We start from the raw sequence: 10,342 nt of genomic DNA on the forward strand, positions 1-10,342 counted from the left end.
ATAGAGTAGAAGAAACAAAACTAGATCTACAACAAAATACAAGAACAACATAAAGGAAATTGCAATAAAAGAATGGAAGAAGAATGAATGTAACTACAAGGAATTGAGATGTAGAAGTAGAAGAAAGCAAAGATTAAAATCTAGATCTAAGAACTAAACCTAATCCTAATCCTAATTCTAGAGAGAAGAGAGAGCTTCTCTCTCTAGAAACTAACTCTAACTACTAAACTAAACTAATGGTTAAAAGTTCTAAAGTGTGAAAAGTATGAAAAGTATGTTGATTCCCCTTCAATCCTTGGCTTAAATAGCATCAGAAATGAGTTGGATTGGGCCCACAAGGCTTCTAAAATCGCTGGCCACATGTTGCTTTAAGTGAACTAGGTGGCAGCAACAGCGCGTGCGCGTACTTTGCGCGTGCGCGCCACCATACGTGTAGCAACTATGACAAATATTATATCGTTTCGAAGCCCCGGATGTTAGCTTTCTAACCCAACTAGAACCGCATCATTTGGACCTCTGTAGCTTAAGTTATGGTCATTTAAGTGCGAAGAGGTCGGCTTGACAGCTTTCCGGTTCTTTCATTTCTTCATGAGTTCTCCAACTTTTTATGCTTCTTTCTTCATTCCCTTTATCCAATCTTTGCCTTCTAAATCTGAAATCACTTAGCAAACATATCAAGGCATCTAATGGAATCAAGGAGAATTAGATTTAGCTATTTTAAGACCTAAAAAGCATGTTTTCACTCTTAAGCACAATTAAAGGAGAAGTTATAAAACCATGCTATTTCAATGGATAAATGTGGGTAAAAGGTTATAAAATCCCCTAAAATCAATACAAGATAAACCGTCAAAATGGGGTTTGTCAACCATTTTGACGATTGGATTTTTGACGGTTTAGAATTCACAAATGAACTCTCGTTGCAAGTATAGTTTCTAAACCAATCACTAATCCTTTCATACAAAAAGTTGTTTGTCCCTAAAACAAACCCCTAAATTTATAAACCGAAGTATTGGACCTCGGGTCATTCTCCCTAGGAATTGTAATGAAGTGTCTTGTTATTGGTTGTGAATTATATTTGGGGTTTTTAAGCTTTTGGACAAGAAATATAAATGGCAAAGAAAATAACCTAACAACTAACAAAGCTCTTGGCAAGATATGAGAACTAGAAGTCCTATCCTAGTTATCCTTCTCAATTGTGATGAGAATTTTGTGTTGCTCCCACTTAGTTAACCTCTAACCATGGAGGAAAGTCAAGTGGATGAATCAATTTGATTCCTCAAGTCCTAATCAACTCCTAAAGGAAAGACTAGCTTTAGAGGCATTCAAATCAATTAGCAACTTCTAATTAGCAACTTTTTTTTTCTTTTTTTTCTTTTTTTTTTCTTTTTTTTTTTTGACGAATGGATTATTGCTTGGTTTAGAAACTATACTTCGACGAGACTTTATTTGAGAAATTCTAAACCATCAAAAATCCATTCGTCAAAGGGGCGTCCCTCCCTCTCACTGAGATCTCTGAAACTTTTCCGGATGAGCAACTCTTTGCCGTCCAGGAAGTGCCATGGTTTGCAGACATTGCAAACTACAAGGCAGTGAAGTTCATACCCAAAGAATACAGTAGGCAGCAATCAAAGAAATTAATCACAGATGCAAAGTACTATCTTTGGGATGAACCATATCTCTTCAAGAGATGTGCAGACGGAGTAATCCGTAGATGTGTGCCTAAGGAAGAAGCACAGAAGATCCTATGGCACTGCCATAGATCACAGTATGGAGGACATTTTGGAAGTGAGCGAACAGCCACAAGAGTCCTCCAATGTGGCTTCTACTGGCCTACTCTCTATAAAGACTCCCGAGTGTTTGTACTTAATTGTGACAGTTGCCAAAGATCTGGCAATCTACCTCACAGTTATGCCATGCCTCAACAAGGGATCTTGGAGATTGAGTTGTTTGATGTATGGGGCATTGACTTCATGGGACCTTTCCCACCATCATACTCAAACACTTATATTCTAGTGGCAGTGGATTATGTATCCAAATGGGTGGAGGCTATTGCAACACCCACTAATGACACTAAAACAGTGTTAAAATTCCTCCAGAAACACATCTTCAGCAGATTTGGTACCCCTAGAGTATTAATCAGTGATGGGGGCACTCATTTCTGCAATAAACAGCTTTACTCTGCTCTGGTTCGTTATGGAGTTAGCCACAGGGTAGCTACTCCATATCACCCACAAACTAATGGGCAAGCTGAAGTCTCAAATAGAGAACTCAAAAGAATCCTAGAACGGACTGTAATTAACCGTAGAAGGGATTGGGCAAGAAGATTGGATGATGCTCTGTGGGCATACAGAACAGCATTCAAGACCCCTATAGGGACCTCTCCATACCAGCTTGTGTATGGAAAGGCATGTCACTTGCCAGTAGAACTGGAACACAAGGCCTACTGGGCAACCAGATTCCTAAACCTTGATGCCAAGTTAGCTGGAGAAAAACGATTGCTCCAGTTAAATGAGCTAGAGGAATTTAGACTCAATGCTTTCGAGAATGCAAAAATTTACAAAGAGAAAGCAAAAGATGGCATGATAAGAAATTGTCATCCAGAGTCTTTGAGCCGGGGCAGAAAGTTCTGCTATTTAATTCTAGGCTCAAATTATTCCCCGGGAAATTAAAATCCCGGTGGAGAGGTCCATATGTAATTACAAGCGTATCACCATATGGATACATAGAGCTTCAGGATAATGACTCTAACAAAAAGTTCATTGTTAATGGACAAAGAGTTAAACATTATCTTGAAAGCAATTTTGAGCAAGAATGCTCAAAACTGAGACTTAATTAAAGCTCAGTAATAGTCCAGCTAACGATATTAAAGAAGCGCTTGCTGGGAGGCAACCCAGCCAATCACAAAATTTAATTTTATTTGTTTATGTTGATTTTTGCAGGTATATGTCAAAGTATCTTCAAGGTAAAAAGGCAATTGATTGAATTCACAGAGTTACAGGGGAATTTGGAAGTTCACTGGCGAAAAAAAAAAGCCAGTAAGAAACATTTTGAGCGTTGAACGCCCAAAAGAAGCACCCACTGGGCGTTCAACGCCAGTAAGGGTAGCCATCTGGGCGTTAAACGCCAGAAAGGAGCATCTTCTGGGCGTTAAACGCCAGAAAGAAGCACCTTCTGGCCGTTTAACGCCAGATTGACAGCATCCTGGGCGTTCAGAAAAACGTCCAGTGACAAAGGACTTCCTGGCGTTCAACACCAGAAAGATGCATCAGCTGGGCGTTGAACGCCCAGGAGAAGCAACAATTGGGCGTTAAACGCCCAAAACATGCAGCGTTTGGGCGTTTAACGCCAGGATGGTGGGGAGGAGGTAAAATTCATTTTTCTTTACAAATTTTCTAAATTTTTATGTTTCAAGTCATAATTTCTTGCATCAACATGTTTCAAAATGTCATCCTTCAAATCAAATTAGTTTTCTAAGAACCCTAATTTCTAAAATCCCTTTTTCAAAAATTTCAAATATATCTTAATCCATAAAGACAAATTGTTTTCCAATCCAATCCAACTCTTTTAAGTTTGTTTTCAAAACTCAATTATCTTTTTAAAATCTTTTTCAAAATTAAAAATTCAGATATATCTTTTTAATTATTATTCATATCTTTCTCTTTTTAAACTATATCTTTTTCTTATCATATCTATCTTTTATAAATCATATCTTCTATCTTATCTTTTTCTTATTTTCGAAAATTCCCACCCCCCTCCCTATATATTGAATTCGGCGCCCCTCTCATCATCACCATGCCACACTTGCTCTCCTCCTATCCCTCTTCTTTCTTCTCTTTTGCTTGAGGACAAGCAAAGCTCTAAGTTTGGTGTGTTTATCCGTGATCACAAAAACATACTCATTAAGATCATGGCTCCTAAAGGAAAACAACCCACCCCAAGAGGCAAGAAAGAGAATACTCCAAAGCCACTTTGGAATCAAGGGAAGTTCTTAACTAAAGAATATTCAGACCATTACTACAAAATAATGAGTCACAGATCAGTGATCCCGGAAGTCAAATTTGATCTGAAAGAAGATGAATATCCGGAGATCCAAGAGCAAATTCGAAAAAGGAACTGGGAAATTCCGGCCAATCCTGAAACGAAAGTGGGAAGGAACATGGTTCAGGAGTTCTATGCTAATCTATGGCAGACAGACAGGCAAAGAATAATTGGAGCTGCTCTCTATGACCATCGAACCTTAGTCAGAGGAAAGATTGTTCATACCCATCCTGACAAGATCAGGGAGATATTTAAGCTTCCTCAACTGAAAGATGACCCGGACTCCTTTAATAGGAGAATGATGAGGGTAAATAAAGGTCTGGACAAGATTCTAGAGGATATATGCATCCCTGAAGCCAGGTGGACCACCAGCACGACTGGCATCCCAAATCAACTCAAAAGAGAAGATCTAAAACCAGTAGCCAGAGGCTGGCTGGATTTCATTGGGCGTTCCATATTGCCCACCAGCAACCGTTCTGAAGTTACCATTAAAAGAGCAGTAATGATTCACTGCATCATGTTGGGAAAAGAAGTAGAAGTCCATCAACTGATCTCATGTGAACTATACAAAGTAGCAAACAGGAATTCCAAGGACGCCAGATTGGCCTATCCAAGCTTAATTTCTATGCTCTGCAAAGATGCCGGAGTAAAGATGGGAATAACAGAGTATATCTCAGTTGAGAGGCCAATCACTAGAATATCAATGGACAGACAACAGCTGCAGGATGATTCAGTCAAGAGGAGAGCACAGGAAGCCCTCCCAGAACTCCCTCAATTCGAATATTGGGGACATCTTGAGGCTTCTATTTCCAAATTGCAAGAAGCTATGGACCAAATAAAGGAAGAACAGAACAATCAAAGTAGCATGCTTTGCAAACTGCTTAAGGAACAGGAAGAGCAAGGGCGTGATCTAAGGGAGCTGAAGCGCCAAAAATTAATCCTTGAAAAGCACCCCACAGATTAGAGGAACATCTACTTCTCAAAACAACAGGTTGTTGAGTTCCAATTTTTAGCTTTAACTCTGTGATAGTGTTATTATAGAAATTTACCTTAGGAGATATATAGTAGTAGTAGTAGTAATTAGTATATCTATTTTGATTTTATTTCCAATTAAGTTATAATTTATTCTTCTCGTCATCATCAGGCATGAATAAAGTAGTAGATTTTTTAGAGTAAAGAAGTAATTTATATTTTTCGAGTTCTTAATAATAAAAATTATAATTAATTACATGTGATGGCAATACTTTTTGTTCTCTGAATGAATGCTTGAACAGTGTATAATTTTTATCTTGAATTTTATGAATATTGGCTCCTGAAAGAATGAGGAACACGAAAAATATTATTGATGATCTGAAAAATCATGAAATTGATTCTTGAAGCAAGAAAAAGCAGTCAAAAAAAAAATTTTTTTGGATCAAAAGGAATAAAAGCCAACAGCCCTTAAAACCAAAAGGCAAGGGTGAAAAGGATCCAAGGCTTTGAGCATCAGTGGATAGGAGGGCCTAAGGAAATAGTTCCAGGCCTAAGCGGCTAAATCAAGCTGTCCCTAACCATGTGCTTGTGGCATGCAGGTCCAAGTTAAAAACTTGAGACTGAGTGGTTAAAGTCGTGATCCAAGACAAAAAGAGTGTGCTCAAGAGCTCTGGACACCTCTGACTGGGGACTCTAGCAAAGCTGAGTCACAATCTGAAAAGGTTCACCTAGTCATGTGTCTGTGGCATTTATGTATCTGGTGGTAATACTGGAAAACAAAGTGCTTAGGGCCACGGCCAAGACTCATAAAATAACTGTGTTCAAGAATCGACATACTACACTAGGAGAATCAATAATACTATCTGAATTCTGAATTCCTATGGATGCCAATCATTCTGAATTTCAAAGGATAAAGGGAGATGCCAAAACTGTTCAGAAACAAAAAGCTATAAGCCCTGCTCATCTAATAAGAATCTGAGCTCCATTTAAAACTCTTAGATATTATTACTTCTTAATTTCTTTCATCCTATTTTATTTATCTAGTTGCTTGAGGACAAGCAACAGTTTAAGTTTGGTGTTGTGATGAGCGGATATTTTATACGCTTTTTGGGGGTAATTTCATGTAGATTTTAGTATGTTTTAATTGGTTTTTAGTATAATATTATTGGTTTTTAGGCAAAAAATTATATTTCTGGACTTTACTATGAGTTTGTGTGTTTTTCTGTAATTTCAGGTATTTTCTGGCTGAAATTGAGGGAGCTGAGCAAAAATCTGAGTTAGGCTGAAAAAGGACTGCTGATGCTGTTGGATTCTGACCTCCCTGCACTCGAAATGAATTTTCTGGAGCTACAAGAGTCCAATTGGCGCGCTCTCAACGTCGTTGGAAAGTAGACATCCAGGGCTGTCTGGAGTTAAACGCCAGAAACACGTCATGATCCGGAGTTGAACGCCTAAAACACGTTATAACTTGGAGTTCAACTCCAAGAAAAGCCTCAGTTCATGGATAGCTTTAGTCTCAGCCCCAGCACACACCAAGTGGGCCCCAGAAGTGGATTTCTGCACCAATTATCTTAGTTTATTCATTTTCTGTAAACCTAGGTTACTAGTTTACTATTTAAACAACTTTTAGAGACTTGTTTTGTAACTCATGACATTTTCATATCTGAATTACATACTTTTTGACGGCATGAGTCTCTAAACTCCATTGTTGGGGGTGAGGAGCTCTGCAGCGTCTCGATGAATTAATACAATTACTTTGTTTTCCATTCAAACACGCTTGTTCTTAACTAAGATGTTCATTCGCGCTTAATTATGGAGAAGGTGATGATCCGTGACACTCATCACCTTCCTCAATCCATGAACGTGTGCCTGACAACCACCTCCGTTCTACATCAGATTGGATGAGTATCTCTTAGATTCATTATTCAGAATCTTCGTGGTATAAGCCGGATTGATGGCGGCATTCATGAGAATCCGGAAAGTCTAAACCTTGTCTGTGGTATTCCGAGTAGGATTCTGGGATTGAATGACTGTGACGAGCTTCAAACTCCTGAAGGCTGGGCGTTAGTGACAGACGCAAAAGAATCAATGGATTCTATTCCAACCTGATTGAGAACCGACAGATGATTAGCCGTGCTGTGACAGAGCATAGGAACGTTTTCACTGAGAGGATGGGAAGTAGCCATTGACAACGGTGACACCCTACATAGAGCTTGCCATGGAAGGGACCTTGCGTGTGGAAAAGGATTTCAAGGAAGAGTTGAAGTTCAGAGGACAAAGCATCTCCAAAACTCCAACATATTTTTCATTACTGCACAACAAGTAACGCTTTTATTCTCTTTTATTTTTCCAATCTAATAATCCCAACTGATAATTTTAATTAATATCCTGACTAAGAATAATAAGATAAACATAGCTTGATTCAAACCAATAATCTCCGTGGGATCGACCCTTACTCACGTAAGGTATTACTTGGACGACCCAGTGCACTTGCTGGTTAGTTGTGCGGATCACAAATTCGTGCACCAGAAATCAAACCTAAATCCACTAAATTAGAATCAATTTTTAGGCACTTTTAGCAATAATAATAATCAGAAAATATATAAGATATAAAGTGATACATATTCCGTGCTACCATCAGGCTAGATCATCAACTGTATGATGGGAGCTGGTAGAGGGGCATCAGTAGGCTCACTTCTGTGAGAGGGATTCTGGGCCACGGTGTCCATCGCTGGAGGTGGCGTTACGGTGGCATTAGATTGCTGAGTTGATGGAGGCGGCGGCGTCACCGTAGATGGAGGGACGTAATTAGAATTAGAAAACATGATGAACGGCGAGTCTGATAAACCCGTAACCTGTGACGTTACCAGGGTAGTTGGAGTAGAGAGAGGATCCAAAATTCTTAGGGATACTAGAAATAACCCTCCCTCTACCACAACTACGACTACAACCAGTGGCTTGATCTGCAACACCTTTACCTGTCGTCATGTCTGCAAATAGCATATCAATTAATAGAAATTCAGAAAAATAAATCAACAATAAATTATAATAATACCAACACATAAATTCATATCATCGAACACTTAGCCGTGCAAAAGTATAAACAATGTAAAATAGTACTAACAAGCATTCTTTCAACATCAAGTCACAAAATTCAACATCAATTATACAAAATTTAACATTATATTACAGTGTTTAGCAGATTATCAGTTAATGAATTCAAATTACAAACTCAAAAATCACAATAGCATGCTTAATTGCCTATAAAACAAGATAAATTCTAACAAAGAAATTCTAATTTTACTCTAAATCAACCTAACAGCAAAAAGTAGTTTAACTAAATTAAATTACTAACGAAGAATTAAAATATAATTAAATCCTAATAAATTTAAAACAAGAAGATTAATAAGAAATTTGACAAAACCTGAAATGAAACACAGAGCAAGATATTAGGGGACAGATGGAGGTTGCGGCAATGATATCGCAGTTGGTGGCGACAAAGTGAGGTCGCCGAAGTGCATCTTAGTTTGAGAGAGCGAAGGATGAGGTCGCGAAAAAGAGGTGGTTTGTGATGGAGGTAAGAATGAGGTTCGATGATGATAGTGACGGGAATGATAGAGGTGATGAGCACGACCAACAGCGGAGGTTCTGGTTCGCGAAGAAGAGTGGAGTAGTGAGGCAATGAGACAGAGAAAGGAGAAGGAGGTGATGATGATGAGAGAGAAGGACGAGAGAGCAAGAGAGAGAGAGAGAGAGAGAGAGAGAGAGATTTGAAACGAGGAAGAAAATGGTTCGTGCTTCAAATTTAGGGCACTATTACTATCGAATTTATCAGCGGATAAATCTGCCGGTAAAGTTTTGTGTGTGACGTTTCACTAATCAATGTTACCGTCGGATTTAGCCGCCAGTAAATCCGACTAGCTAAATCTGATGGTAATAATCGTGCCAAATTTTCTGTTTCTCCCTCCAAATATTACCGGCGAATTTATCATCATAACACCAAATTCGAGGATAATTTTTTAGAGTGACGAATTTTTTGCCAAATTCGACGGTAAATTCGCTGCTAATTTTCTATACTAAATTTGACAGTATTCAACGTTTTTCTTGTAGTGCATGAACCAAGGCATTATAATAAGGCCATAGCATACTCTTGTGAGAGAGATTCCATGAAAGCTGAACTTAATACTCTAGAAGTAAACAAGACATGGATTTTAACTCTTTCCTTTTGGTAAGCACACAATTGGGTGTAGATAGATCTTCAAAACCAAGTTCAAGTGTATTCGACTGGTTTGACACTTCTAATCCTAAAGTGATAGCTAGCTGAGAATACAAGTTAATTTTTGTAATTCATCATTTTATGAATCAATATTAAAATTCTATCACAAGTTCAAACTCAAGCTATTCTCCTTTCTCTTTTGATTTTTTCTGCACTCTCATCTTGAATCACCAATAATCTTTTTTCAAATCTAACCAAATAGTGTGTAAGATACCCAACCATCTATAGGTTGAAATTGTATCAAAATTTATTTGTTTAAAAAGGAATATTAAAAGAGAGAAAAGATAAAAATAATTGTCTTCATATTATCAAAAGAAAATATACAAAAGAGAATAGAGATCTACACAAAATAATACAAATATTATTTTTCTAATTTTAAAACCAACTCTTTCATATTCTTCTTTCAATTAAGAGTGACGCCATGCAGGGATGGCAATATTACTCGAATCCGCGGGCAGTGGTGGATCCAAAAATTTTATAAGAGGGGGCCAAATTAAATATAAAATAAATTAAAATATAATATAACAAAAAATCAACAAAATATAATTTATAGTATATAGGTCGAAATTAATAATTATATTATATAAAAATCAACATTCAACTATATACTTTAAGTTTTGGTATTTTTAAATTTGTTCTGCGATATTTCATATAACTAAAATGATCAATTTACTATCTGAAATAAATTTCAAAGCATTCTCTTTTTCAACATATACAATCATATAATTTGCTAAAAATTCATTTTTCATCTTGTTTTAATAATTTTTATTGTTTAAAAAGTCTATATAATTATTATTGTTGTCATAAAAAAAGTCAAAATAAAAATTTTTTATAGTTGTTGATTTTTTACATTAATCAAAACCTATATATTTCAATAATTTTTTAATTATTTATATATTTATAAGCTTTTATTGTTTTTTAAACTTATTTTTTATTTGCTGCTAATATATTATAATACAAATTATAATTTATACATTAAGTTACTAACATGTAATTTTTTAGTGTGTAATATATTAAAATATATTTAATCTATAATTAATATATATATATATATAT

This window comes from Arachis stenosperma, chromosome 9 (assembly GCF_014773155.1).
Source record: "Arachis stenosperma cultivar V10309 chromosome 9, arast.V10309.gnm1.PFL2, whole genome shotgun sequence".
NCBI classification, from domain to species: Eukaryota; Viridiplantae; Streptophyta; class Magnoliopsida; order Fabales; family Fabaceae; genus Arachis; species Arachis stenosperma.